The 14,637-nt window shown below is 49.9% G+C and overlaps 1 protein-coding gene across 2 annotated transcripts in view; it reads right to left on the bottom strand.

Moving 5' to 3' along the window:
* The window catches only part of GPR153 (G protein-coupled receptor 153), a 43,929-nt gene extending 33,776 nt beyond the window's left edge, over nt 1-10,153 (bottom strand). Inside the window, exons 1-2 of one of the 2 annotated variants that reach the window (XM_050931604.1) lie at nt 10,102-10,147; nt 3,406-4,246 (exon numbers count right to left, since the gene is read on the bottom strand). The gene's annotated coding sequence lies outside the window, so the exon portion shown is untranslated. Of the gene's footprint in view, nt 1-3,405; nt 4,247-10,101 lie in introns of both variants that reach the window. The other variant, XM_050931602.1, reaches the window with a different exon arrangement.
* Nucleotides 10,154-14,637: the final 4,484 nt, after the last annotated feature.

Here is a 14,637-nt window from a genome sequence, read left to right as displayed (position 1 = left end):
AGCTGGTCGTAACTCAACCCCTCTTCACTTTAATGTAGTCACACATCACCGTCCTGAGCTGAGATGAGTGGTGCACTCAGTTCTGTGCATTGATTTCCCAGTCTTCTGTTCAAACACACTCAATACCCCCACATACAAGTGTCGTCCCCCCCACCCCACACACACACACCTTTCCCTGAAGCAGGGCTTCTCACAGAGGACATGTCATAATGAGCTTCAGGGGTCAGTCGTGGGTCCAGTACTAGTCAACATTTTCATTAATGACTTGGATAGTGGGTGAAAAGTAAGCTTATAAAATCTGCAGATGACACCACGTTTGGAAGGGTTGCAAGCACTTTGGAGAGCAGGATTAGAATTCTAAACAACCTTGACAAATTGGAGAATTGGTCTGAATTCAGCAAGATGAAATTCAATAAAGACAAGGCAAAATCATATGCACAACTACAAAATGGGGAATAACTGGTGAGGTGATAGTACAGCACTGCTGGAAAACATCTGGGGGTTATACTGGATCACTCACTGAATGAGAGTCAACAACGTGATGCATCTGCAACAAAGGCTGGTATCATTCTGGGGTGTGTTAACAGGAATGTTGTGTGAAAGACATGGGAGGTGGTGGTCTCGCTGTGTGCAGCACTGCTGAGGCCCCAGCTGTGTACTTTAGAAAGGTTGTAGACAAATTGGACAGAGACCAGAGGAGAGCAACAAAAAGGATAAAAGGTTTAGAAAACCTGACCTGTGAGGAAAGGTTAAAAAAACTGGGCATGTTTAGTCCTGAGAAAAGAGACCAAGGAGGAAACCGATACAGTCCTCAAACATGTCAAGGACTGTTATAAGGAGGACGGTGATCAATTGCTCTCCATGTCCACAGAAGCAATAGGGTAAATCTGCAGCAAGGGAGATTTAGGTTAGATATTAGGGAAGTTAAGCTCTGGAACAGGCTTCCAAGGGAGGTTGTGGAATCCCCGTCACTGGAGGTTTTTAAGAACAGGTTGGACAAACACCTGTCAGGGATCTCTAGGGTTACCTGGTCCTGCCTCAGGGCAGAGGTTGGATTTGACGACCTCTCGAGGGCCCTTTCAGACCTGCATTTCTCTGATTTCTGCAGAGCGGAGAGTCCCAGCACAGCTCCTTGTGCCAGAGGGAGTCATTTCCTGGCTTCTCTTTGAAGCCATTCTTGAAGATGCAAGGGTTGTAGCTGCTGCGCTCAGCAGGCCAGTCCTAATGCTGCACATGCTGTAACCTATTTTCCATCAAAGAGAACCCCTGCCTGCCTCACAATCTGTCAGTCACAGCACAATGCTCCCCAGACAGCTCACATCTTGGTACAGATTCATCTCCAGGAGCCACAAAGAGCAGAGAAGCTCAATGCAGTCAGGCCCTAAAAGAGGGTCTGGGTGGACACACACCAAACTATCTGTGGATAATTCCCTCCAAGGGCAAGCTGGTCTAAATGGTGACAGGCTGATCACTCACTCCTGCTCCCAGGCAATGCCTGGCCACCAGGGAGGGGTTTCCCACCTCCGAAATGAACAGCTCACAATTGCCCAAGTGCAACCATTTGTTTGCAGCCTCCTTTAGAGCACCAAGTAGTGGCAGGCCAGGGGCAATCTGGACATTAGGTCAGGCCCAACAGATCTGTGACAAATCCTGTGTTACTAATCCATAGGATGAAAGCCAACAGGATTCCTTTTGATTGCCACAAGATGAATGAAATTGAGAGGCAGAACCTCAGCCAAGCTGTAGGGAGCTATTCTTGGTTTTCCATCTGAAAAAGGCAGTATTTTCTTTCTTTAAAGCTAACTATGGAAAAATAAGCAAACTGTACAGACTGCTGTGCTGTTTGTCGTACAACACCAGTCCCCCCACTCCAGACAGTGTACAGCAGCCAGCGGTAAATTACACCTTGCATTAAACGACACAAAAGTGAGTGGAGGGGCTAAGCCAGAGGCGCAGAATCAGGAAATTCAGAATTCACTTAGGCAGGCAGTACGCCATAATCATGTGCTGTGGAGAGAGCTCTTGCAATGTCTAGTGCACTCAGACAGACAGAAGATAAAATTTCAGCCACAATGCAGAAATTCCCCCTTTTGGCGGCACTGGTACTTTGTGCATCATTTGGCAGTTTAATTTTCCTTTGGGATGTTTTGACACTTGAGAAGGGTAGAAGGGGACGAAGACAGAAGACAAAAAAAGAATTAAGTGTCCACCAAGAGTGGATCTTCCAGACCAATTACAGACCCTTACAAATACAGGTTCCCAAGCAGATTGGCCAGATCCTTGGTCTTCACAGAGTTCAGGTGTCACCATCACAATGGCAATGATAAAACACCTTCCAAACTCTAAGCTCCACGAGGAAGCTGTGATGGAGCAACGTCACTGGCAGCTGGGGGTACGTCCCCTCTGTGGACAGAGACGTATCCATGTGAGTCCCATTAACATTCATGGGAATCCCATAGCTAATCCCCACACATGGCTGAAGACTCATTCTTGCCCCTCTTGCCTTCTGCCACCAGTAACAAGAGCACAGGGTAAATGCACAGCTAGGACGTCTCTGTTTTGTAATTGCCATTTAGCTGTAAGAAAAGGCAGCGGTGCCACACAGTGAAGTCCTGGGAATGAGTGAGACTTGAGTGTATGAAAGATTCATTATTCACTAAAGATCTGTAATAATCCCCTAGACATTAGCTGAATGACACGTATTTAACCACGCACAAGCACTGTTTGGGTTCCAGAATGGCTCACCCACGTACACAGTGGAAGGACAGGCTGAGGTGTAATTTCCATCAGCTCATGTCTGCAAACACTTTTTAAGCATGAGCAAGCAAAGGGCCCCGTTGTATAACCCTCCAGCTGGGTTTGCACTTTATTCTTTCGTGCAATCTCAATTTTCCACCTGTCAATCAAGCTAAGCATCATACACATACAAGCACCCTATTTACTGGTCCATGCATTACTGATGCAGGCTGCACCCCAAACCCAGGCATCACCCCTCTTGTATGATCTTACTAAAGGCTACTCGCACCACTGGCCAACGCCCCGTTGCACAAGGAAACAAGTCTCCAACCAATTACTCCTCTTAGCAACATCTCCCAACATCATCCCTGCTTCCTGCAAGCACTAAATTAGTGGGAAACCAAGCAGATAATGAGAAGGAAAAGTTAAAATAAATAGGGATTTAAGAAAATAACTCACTGGAAACCCCCCCCCACAAAGGAGAAAGTTATTCATTTCCTATCTGCATGTCCAAACCATGAATGTAGAGGACAACCAAAAGCACAGACATTAGTGGTCAAAGAGGGTGGAGTCACACAGGGCTGATTGTGGGATCTGTAGGAGTGGCACAGGATTCTTCGTGGCATTTCCAGGGAAATCTGATGCTCTGCAGAGCGAGTCCTGCTATACCTTGGAATTCTCCACCCTCCTTGGCCAGCAGCTGACTGACCACAGAATAGGATACAGTCCAGCCTGGCACATCTAAGTTCCTGGCTCCAATGCAGTAGGTTGGTTCAAAAGTTATCAGACAACTAATCCAAGGTCTGCCAGGCAAGATTTCCCCATGATTTCAGAAGGTTGGAAGTGAAACCAAGAACGGCTTCAACAGAGGGCCAGAACTTTGGGAGTTATATTCTCTCTGCACACGTGCGCGCACACACACACGTGCAGATGCGCACACCAGAAAGGGCCTTCCTTGGACTGAGTTAAAGACGGGACAAGTCGTTCAGGGAAGACAGAGTGAGGGCAGGGCTGTTCCTCGTTAGGATTTGGGAGGGTGGCAAGAGAACGCAACCCTGACAGCCCAGGTGAAAGATACCGATTTTGTTCCTAATGTCCCTTTGGTGCTAAATTAACACTACGGCTCCACTGACTGCAGGCTCACAGAAAGGGTTAGTTTCACGCATATCAGAGAAACACACAGTTTTTAGTCTCCATGCGCTCTGCCAGGAAACTCCACTTATCACGCCTTCATAACTTCACCTTGCCAAGGTGCCAGCTGGACTATGCATATTCTGTTAAAAAGGGAGTCTCCTAGTCAGTCCCCAGAAGGTTGATTTGAGGTTCTGAACCTCTTAGCAAAGCGAAGTGCTTGTAACTCCCTGGGCGCAGCACTGACGAAGTCTTTCAAACTGCAGATGTTTGGAAGCTAGTGGTGACGAGGCTCTTCAGCGCTGTTCTCAGCTGATGTAAGAAGGCGGCTCCTCTCACGCTGCCGGCAGGACGCACACGAACTGTGAGACGTTTGGCTCTGTGAAAAATCACAACACTGGGAATCATTTTTTCAGAAAGAAAAATAGAGGAAAATCAACAGTGGCTTTTCCGCCTTCTGCAGCAGCTACGTGAGAAGCGACACAAGAACTTGCTCAGGAATAGACGCCAACACCCACCAGCCTTCTCTGGAAGCTGGATAGGACTTAGTAACTTGACCTGCAGCAGAGCAGGGGGAAGGAGGGGACGTGCTTACTCCTGCTCCCCACTCTTGAGAGCCATGTCTTTGTTAGTAGCATTTCTTTATATTTCTGTGGCAACCACAGGCCCCAAACGAGTCTGGCGCCCCACTGAGCAAACCAGTAAAGCAAAGCTGGGCACTGCCAGGATTATGGCAAGATGCCACAGGTGGCTGACAGACAAACACGGGAGGGGCAGCTTCAAGGGAGCCACTGCAGCTTTACACCAGTGAAGTAACAGAAGAATCTGGCCCCAAGACACCAACAATAAGCTTAAAAGCATTTTGTTGCCAAATATGACAGCCGGGCCAGGTGCCGCTCGGTGTATGGAGCAGCGTCTCCATCACTCATCCTCTCTCCTCATTGGATCTGAGGGCAGCCATTCCCCCGAAGTCTGGCCGGGTGGGCGAGCGAGCTGCTGCACCGATCAGGTGCTAGGAAGCACTAAATGCACAGCAGTCACTGCCGGCCAAAGGAAGCCTGCGTGCATTAGCTCTGTCAAGTTTGCCATCTTCAGCTGCTTCGAATCAGAGATCCAGAATCCCCCGCTGAACTTCACTTCCCCTGATTGCACGGCCAGCAGCTGCCTGGCCAGCAGGGAACTCTTGAGAGGGTAGCAGGAGAAATCCCAGAGCAGGGGTCTGGCAATTATTTTACCAGGACAACAAGACAAAGCCATCCATCTGGACCAACGGAGGTGAGAACAGACAAGAACAAGCAGATCTTCTTGTCAATGCTGCCTCCATTTCTAATATCCTGAAGTCAGAGAGCCACCACCACCGGCATTCCCCATTAAAAAAAAATAAAATGCTTTTGCTCTCTGGGTGCTATAGTTATGGACATGTGACAGAGCTGTAGTTATTCTGTACTGCATGGCCATTGCACTACCTGGGCTAGATTAGTATTGATCAGCTACAGCTGCTGTTTTTGCAGATCTCATTAAATATTAAACTAAAATGATGACAATATTATCCACTCTGAAAACACACCCCGACGAGGCTAACGAAACACAGCGACCATTTTAATTATTTAGGCAGTGCCATAACTGCCCCGGCACATTAACTCAAGAAGCGATGAAGAGAAACGACAGGCACAAAAGCTCTCCTCCGAATGAACGGAATGTCCTTTGCAACAATGCAATGTCGGGAAGACCTGAGTTCAGGCCCCTTGACCTGTGGGCCAGCAGGGGCAGCTGCCAAGCCCTGAGGAAGGGAGAGGTCCTGATCATTTTAGGCTGAGCTCTGGCTGGCATTCATGCAGCACTCATGGAAATCATCTTCAGATCTCCTCAGAAAGGGCCCTTGCAATGAGGGGCCTTTAGTGAGGTGAGGAAATGGGCAGGATCCTCCAGGGTGTCACTGCATAGTAGGAAAATGCACTATTTCAGTTCATCAAAATTACTATCCAGTGTCCTGGGCTGGTGGTGTCTTCCTCTCTCTGCAGCCGGTCTGAAAGAGACTGTCAAGAAAATACCTTCTCGTGACTTGGGCATTTCTCTGGTAGCCCCTTAGGACACTTTGATTCTGCAACCGGGAGTAATCAAACAGCTGAATGAGACTGCTTTCCTCTGTAAAGCGCTTTGAGATGTACTGATAAAAGGCTCTCTGTAAGAGCTCGGTATTATTGTTACAATAAAGCAGCTTATTCCCATCCTGATGCATGCTGCAAACTGCCATATATACACAAACGTGTTTCATGTGTGCCTAGAGAATAACCCTAAGGCTGCAACAGATTCCTCACAGTCCTTTACTTTAAATTACTTCCAGTCCAAACAAAATAGCAGCTAAATAGCGCTAGGGTAGGCAGATATTAAGTTAGATCTAACTAAATTCACTAGGTGCAACCTCTTCTTTCTGTGGTTCACATGGGTATGAACAAAGATTCACACTGTGTGGAAGCTGCCAAGAATACAAGCTTGCCTTTTGTTTGTTAGTTTGGTTTTGGAGAGGAAGGCCCAGAAAAAGAATAGAAAGAAATATTTACAAATGACAGGCTTTTAAGAAACAAACGTTACTTATTTCAAACACAGAGGCAGAGCGAAGGCCTTCTTTCCTGCGTGTGGCTGCTAACCAAAACTGCCAAAGCTCTGATGTATTTTAATGCAGTGCCTATTGCAGCAACATCAGGGCACTGGAACAATTCAGAGACATCAAAGCCTCTCAGCCAGTTCACGCCTCTACAGAGCCAAATCCTGCATCTCTGCAGTGTTCATGCTCCCACTGCAGGGAAAAGGATCTGAAGGTTTTTCACCCATATGCCTGCTCTGAAATGTAATTAACAGACTGACTAAGCCAACACAAAGGTGAATCCAAGTGATTTTAGAGCATAAACCATTAAGAGCTTTTACCAAAGCCCATTTTCACTTGCAACAGATTATTGTATGCTTCAGAGGGGTCCCTACTGACAGCTTTGGACAGGGGAGAGAAACTTCATTCTCAACACCACCATTGTAAGCAGTGCACGCAGGGAGCCTCACCTCATCCTCACCTGTCCACGTGTGCGAGATGTCACCTACGCTGCAGGAGGAATTCAATTTGCATGCTAGGTAAGTGGAGAGTCTTTGCTGGCTGAGGAGCACGCTGGCTGTAGGAAAGGCTTGTCAGAACCAAAGCTTAGGCTGACATTTATTTTTCAAGTCGGGTGGTCTACACTGCAGAGGTGCTGTGAATATGCTGACTACAGCAAGAACAGCTGCAGGCTTGTATCTGGTTACTGGAGCATTTAACGCTGGAGACACACACAGGAGTTTATGGCAGGATGTTCCGTTTGTGCGGACATAGCACTAAGATTGTCGGTGGCATGTTTTCTTGTAATCTGTACCACCTGCCTCATGGGCTGTTTACTTGTGGCAGACTCTGCGTCTCTGGGGTCGGAGCAAAGGCTACCACACACCTCTGAGTCCTTGTTTCTACCCTGGAATCCTTGCTGGAGCCTGGACAATGCCTCTGGGCAAGGCCAATACCAGACAAGCATCATGGAAGTTTTTGTGATTCTAGCAGGACAGTTCCTAGAATCACAGGAGTTACAGATGGAAATGACCTATTAGATATTCTAGTCCATCTCTGGAAATACAGGACTCTTCCCTATTGTACCTCTTCCCTATTGTTTCCTCTAGTTTTAAGTTCACCGAGTGGCAGTACTTTTACCCCTTACACTGCAAGGATATGGGCATCAGTAATGTTGGGTCACCCTTTGCACAGTGCTTTGAGATCTACAGGGGATCTCTAATCAAGGCCAGAAGGGACTACTAGAATCATCCAGTCTGATCTGCAGAACACAGGCAGCAATTCCACCCAGTTACCTGGTGTTGAGCTCAGTAACTGAACATGTGATACAAGCAGTATTCATATGTTGTTCCACAGACCCAGAGAGCTCACTGCTATTAATATTCGTAAACACTCTCCTTCCTCACACCAATAATTCCTCTTCCTTCTCGGCGGACTATCCCACCTCACTTGGATTTATCCACGCTGTAGATTCTTAGCTATATTTACTCCATACTCCTCAGCCAAGCCCCTCGCCCGAGTATCTCTGAAGTCCCACCAGCTTGCCAATATTTCCCAGCAACACGATGTCCAGAACTGACCTCTGAGCTAGATGTGATTGCACCAGAGCAGCACAGAGCAACCATTGGCTCCTTCTCCAATGCCATGCTGTCTCTTCACATGCAGCCCCAAAGTAACCTGGCCTGCTCGGTAGCCACCCCACAGCACAAACTCCTGTCTCACTGGTTGCCTACCATCAGCCCAAGGGTGCGCTCAGCATTTCTGCTTTCCAGCACAAATGTTCAAATTACTCCCCACTGCATTCCTCTCTCCTCCCCATGTTTTTAATCTTTCCATGCCCCATTTTTTATTTCTCTGTCCTCAAGAATATTCTCAAATGCTCCCAATTAATATCATTGGTACATTTCATTAAGATGCCATTCAACCTCATCTAGATCATTCATGAAAATGTTAAACAAGACCACACCTAGCACTGATTTCTATAGCACTAGATGGCTCCCCCCAATTCAATACATCACCAATTAGCATTGCTCTTTGTTGGTGGCCTTTTAGTCCATTTTCAATCCACTGGAGTGTGTTCTGTGATGAACAGAGCAATATCTGGATTATAAAACAAACAGAACCACATTTAAATGCCTAATTTGTTTACCTCCCACCCTGCTTCCCAAATAATAAACCTTTACATTTTACAGTTATTAAGGGAAATCTGAGCTGCTGTTATTTGGCTCCAATGTGTTCAGTCCTTGAGGGAGGAGTAATGAGAGGAAAGGGAAGTTTTAAGGCAAGAATGAGGCTGTAGAAGAATCACCCATGGAAATGACAGAAACCACATTGCCTGAATCCTTTAATGCTAGATCAGGCAATAGCTAGACAGTGTAAAAGAGGGCAGTACAGTGCAATGGGAGGAGGACAGCCTAAAAAGGCCTTTTCAGCATCTAACTTCTCCAATTCCGAATCACGTCTCTGTGGTTATGAATAATTCAACTCTGCCTTCCCAGGGGTTCAAGATGCAATAATTTTGGAGTGAAAATCAAGTGCTGGTTGATGTGCTGCAGGGACCTGCAGAAATTAGAGCCTCTGCTTGTTCTGTATAAGAAAGCTTACTAATATTGCCAAACACCATGCTGTTTGCTTGTGAATACAAAGGACTTCATGCCAGACATTTCAGACCAGCTAGTTTAGTTTGAAGAGGGTGAGACAGAGCTGGATGGGAAGTGTCCTTTTTCCATTTGATGGCTGTTGGTATTTCTAACACACGCTGTTCTCACATACATGTCTGGAGTATTAGTCTATTTTGCAGCCTTAGCTGAAAATGAGTTAATTTTTTGGAAATGGGACTATAGGATCAGAGAGGGTAGAGATGGAAAAGACCTAGCAGAGCATCCACTCCAGCTGCCTGCAATTGCAGAACAGAATCTCATCAAAAGCTGTACACCACTGACAGCGCCATGGATGAGAGGGACCTGCCCGTTCTGTGGACAGGTGAGTGTGATGTGCCCTGCCTGTGCATGCAGAACCTCCTCCCACTTGCTCACTTTGTTCCTGCCAGCAAACAAAGGACGGGAACACACAAGAATCCTCCTCTCCTCTCGGAGGCAGACATGGTCCCTGCCGCAGGGGAGCAAGCCGGGCCCCTCACCTGCCCATCCGCAGCAGGGACAGAGAAGTACAAACCATTTCCAAACGTTTAAAAAATAATCTCTCTCAAAAGTGGCTAAAACCCAGCTTAGGAAGCGAACTCCAGCAGTTACCGACCAGAGGGATTTCCTCCAGCCCGGTGCCTGAGCACCTGCAAGCATGAATCCAGCAAGCCCTGGCAGCCCCTGATTTACATCACTGCAGCTACAGCTGGGGGGCCAGTGGAAGGGAAACAATCGGGCAAAGCCCAGACAATCTCCGGGGCTCTGGGGGAGGAAGGCAGGCCGGGGAAGGGCTCGGTTTCCAGGCGGGGGGTCCCAAGCGGCCAGCCCCAGGGCAGAGGGTCCGGGCGAAGCGAAGTCCCCGGGCTAGCCCGGTGCCCAGGTGTAGGCGGAGCCCCGGGCAGGTATCCAGGTGCACGTGCCAGCCCGGGGGGCCGGGGCGCTGGGTGTGCACAGCCCCGAGCTGCCCCCCGCCCCCGGTGCATTCAGCCCCCGAGCCCCGGCTCTTACCTGGCGGGGCTGGAGCAGCCGCAGCCCGCTGTCCCGGCGGCCGGGCTCCCGGCTCGGGGCGGGGCGGGCAGGGCAGGCGCATGCCTAGCCGCGCTCCCCGGCTCCGAGCCCCCTCCCGCGCCGGGGCGGGGCGGGATTCCCCGGCCGCTGCCCACGGGCCGCGACACGGGGAGCGCGGCCAGGGGACCCCGGAGCTGCGGGAGGAGCCGGGGGCGCCAGGCTGTGACCACGGGGTGGGGGGGCTGAGAACCGGGCTGGAATCCCGGGGTGAGGGACCACCCCAGCCAGGGGGTGCGCAGCCCCCCGGCGCCCCCACCCCAACCCCGGTGTATCCGGGGGGGCAGCGCCCCCAGCTCCAGCCCCTGTGTGTCTCCAGCCCGGGGTGTCCGGGAGGCACCGCCTCTAGTCACTCCCCCCCAAGTTCCAGCCCCTGTGGGTGTCCGCCGGGGCGAGGGGGGCAGCACCCCCAGTCCCAGCCCCTGTGTGTCCAGCGGGGGGGCAGCACCCCCAGTTCCAGCCCCTGTGTGTCCAGCGGGGGGGGCAGCACCCCCAGTCCCAGCCCCTGTGTGTCCAGCGGGGGGGGCAGCACCCCCAGTCCCAGCCCCTGTGTGTCCAGCGGGGGGGGCCAGCACCCTCAGTCCCAGCCCCTGTGTGTCTCCAGTGGGGGATTGGCCGGGGGGCAGTACCCCCTAGTTCCCACCCCCTGTGGGTGCCTGGCGGGAGGTGGCCAGAGGCTGCCAGCAGTGACCTGACTTGGCTGGTGGCAGGGCCCAGCCAGGGCCCAGCTGCATGTGGCAGTGGAGGGTGCCCTGGAGTCTCTAAGAATTAAAGATTCTGTCCGGTGATGGCACCTCCCGGGATCCGTCCAACCACAACTGGCCGTGCTGGGTCCCACCGGCGGAGCACAAGGGGAAGGGCAGCCGGGATTGCTCTGCCTTGTCACTGCGGACCCGAGGAAGCTGGGGTTTGACTGGAGTACCCCGCTTAGAAAGACCCCACCTCCACTCTGGAGCCCAGTGCTGGTGCATTTATCACTCCCTGCTCTAGGCTATTCCAATGGCTGTGTGACCATGAGGGCACGGGGCCATGTCTCTAGCCCTCAGATCACGCGAGCCTGGCTGAGGCCGGAGTTAGAGGTCTCACCCCGTGGAAAATGATCAGATTTCCTGAGGTGTCAAATGTAAATCACACCAGAGCCCGTCACATTGCACTGTATCCTCAGAGCATCCAGGGGAAGGGAGGCACAGGGAGATTAAATGACTTGCCTAAGGGCACACAGAAAGTCAGTAGCGCAGGGACTTGAACAGGGGTCGCCCAGGTGCCAAGACAATGGAACTAAGCCTGGGCCATCAGCCTCTCTGAAGCAGAAAAATCAACCAGGGAGCGTGGGACAGCAAACAGAGGCAGTGTCCTGCAGGGAGCCATTCTGCACTGTCCCTGCATGGGGACACATACTGAATGAGCTGACCGAGTTTATCCAGCTGGGTGACTCTCCCATAGGCCACAGCGACTCGTGAGGACAGGGAAACGGCAGGTAAAGCTGGCAAGTGCAAGGCAAGGTGATAGGAAGCTAGATAAACCCACACACAGTACACAGCTTTGTAAACCACGTGCCTGGCTCTGACCCTTCAGCCAGACACAAAAGGTGCTAGCCATCCATCTCTGGCCATCTTGTCTAAACCCCCAGGCAGAGTGACCACACTCCAGCAGCTTGTGTCTCCAGGTTTGTGGAGGCTGGAGGGCTCCATGCAGGAGTTGCTGGAACTGTGATTTGAGTCCCAGCCAGAGTCAAGGGGGCGAAGTCTGGCAGGGAATCAGTGAGACTAGTTTAGTGGATCAGGTGAGCAGGGTTTGACTACATTTAATGCCAGGACAGAAGCATGGAGGGGAACTAGCTCAGAGGAGGATGGTGGAGTGACGTGCTGAATCATGAGTCAGCGTGTGGATTATACATCACAAGCCGATTTGAATATCATTCCCCCATCGCTTACCTGCCAAGCCCAGCCTGCCACATTTCTCCACCCTGAAAACCTGCATTGTGTGCTGCAGGCCTGCTGCTTTAGATGCTGGGGAGGGCAGGGGCTTCACAAGAGAGAGAGTTCTGCATTGAAGGACAGATGCTTCCAGCCTATCGACCCTGGGGTTTCTATTGTATCTGTTACTGTGATCAGCCCTAGGCCACCCCTCCAGGCAGAACTGCTTGGGCGGTAAGGGTGTTCAGACCCAATTTCACCTCCTCGCCTCTGCTGTTTTCCTGTTAAAGCAGCAAAGAGTCCTGTGACACCTTATAGACTAACACGTTTTGGAGCATGAGCTTTCGTGGGTGAATACCCACTTCGTCGGATGTATGTAGTAGAAATTTCCAGGGGCAGGTATATATATGCAAGCAAGAAGCAAGCTAGAAATAACAAGGTTAGTTCAATCAGGGAGGATGAGGCCCTACTTAGCAGTTGAGGTGTGAAAATCCAGGAAGGGAAAATTGGTTTTGTAGTTGGCAAGCCATTCACAGTCTTTGTTTAATCCTGAGCTGATGGTGTCAAATTTGCAGATGAACTGAAGCTGAGCAGTTTCTCTTTGAAGTCTGGTCCTGAAGTCTTTTTTGCTGCAGGATGGCCACCTTAAGGTCTGCTATAGTGTGGCTGGGGAGGTTGAAGTGTTCTCCTACAGGTTTTTGTATATTGCCATTCCTAATATCTGATTTGTGTCCATTTATCCTTTTCCATAGAGACTGTCCAGTTTGGCCGATGTACATAGCAGAGGGGCATTGCTGGCATATGATGGCGTATATTACATTGGTGGACGTGCAAGTGAATGAACTGGTGATGGTGTGGCTGATTTCCTGAGGAAACTACAATGCATTGGTGACCTTCCAGAAAACACCATCCTAGCCCCCATGGATGTAGAGGCTCTCTACACAAACATCCCACACACAGATGGAATACAAGCTGTCAGGAACGGTATCCCTGATGATGCCACAGCACAGCTGGTTGGTGAGCTCTGTGCCTTTATCCTCACACACAACTATTTCAAATTTGATGACAATATGTATCTCCAGATCAGTGGCACTGCTATGGGCACCTGCATAGCCCCACAATATGCCAATATTTTTATTGCCGACCTGGAACAATGCTCCTCAGCTCTTGTCCACTCACGCCCCTTCTCCACCTACACTACATTGATGACATCTTAATCATCTGGACCCATGGGAAGGAGACTCTGGAAAAATTCCACCACGATTTCAACAGCTTCCACCCCACCATCAACCTCAGCCTGGACCAAATCTACACAGGAGGTCCACTTCCTAGACACCATGATGCAAATAAGTGATGATCACATTGAACCTACCGACCGCTATGCCTACCTTCATGCCTCCAGCTTCCATCCCGGGCACACCGCACGATCCATTGTCTACAGCCAAGCACTGAGGTACTAACTAGGCATCTGCTCTAACCCCTCAGACAGAGACCAACACCTACAAAATCTCCACCAAGCATTCTCAAAACTACAATACCCACACGAGGAAATAAGGAAACAGATCAACAGAGCCAGATGTGTACCCAGAAGCCTCCTACTGCAAGACAAACCCAAGAAAGAAACCAACAGGACTCCACTGGCCATCACATACAGTCCCCAGCTAAAACCCCTCCAACGCATCATCAGGGATCTACAACCCATCCTGGACAATGATCCCACACTTTCACAGGCCTTGGGTGGCAGGCCAGTCCTCGCCCACAGACAACCTGAAGCATATTCTCACCAATAACTGCACACTGCACCATAGTAACTCTAGCTCAGGAACCAATCCATGCAACAAACCTTGATGCCAACTCTGCTCACATATCTACACCAATGATACCATCACAGGACCTAACCATATCAGCCACACCATCACCAGTTCATTCACTTGCACGTCCACCAATGTAATATAAGCCATCATATGCCAGCAATGCCCCTCTGCTATGTACATCGGCCAAACTGGACAGTCTCTATGGAAAAGGATAAATGGACACAAATCAGATATTAGGAATGGCAATATACAAAAACCTGTAGGAGAACACTTCAACCTCCCTGGCCACTCAATAGCAGATCATTTGTGCTGGAAAGCTGCAAAAAAAACTTCAGGACCAGACTTCAAAGAGAAACTGCTGAGCTTCAGTTCATCTGCAAATTTGACACCATCAGCTCAGGATTAAACAAAGACTGTAAATGGCTTGCCAACTACAAAACCAGTTTCTCCTTCCTGGATTTTCACACCTCAACTGCTAGAACAGGGCCTCATCCTCCCTGACTGAACTAACCTCATTATCTCTAGCTTGCTTCTTGCTTGCATATATATATACCTGCCCCTGGAAATTTCCAAAACGTCTGTTAGTCTATAAGGTGCCACAGGATTCTTTGCTGCTTTTACAGATCCAGACTAACACGGCTACCCCTCTGATACTTGTTTTCCTGTTGCAATTCAAAAGTCCAGCGCTAGCTAAGACTGGAAAGCGAGAGCTTGGCTAAAACTCCACTGGGAGAGCCCCTAGGGGTGAC

This window comes from Gopherus flavomarginatus, chromosome 21 (genome assembly GCF_025201925.1).
Source record: "Gopherus flavomarginatus isolate rGopFla2 chromosome 21, rGopFla2.mat.asm, whole genome shotgun sequence".
NCBI classification, from domain to species: domain Eukaryota; kingdom Metazoa; phylum Chordata; order Testudines; family Testudinidae; genus Gopherus; species Gopherus flavomarginatus.
This window is presented reverse-complemented; position numbering and strand designations above follow the sequence as displayed.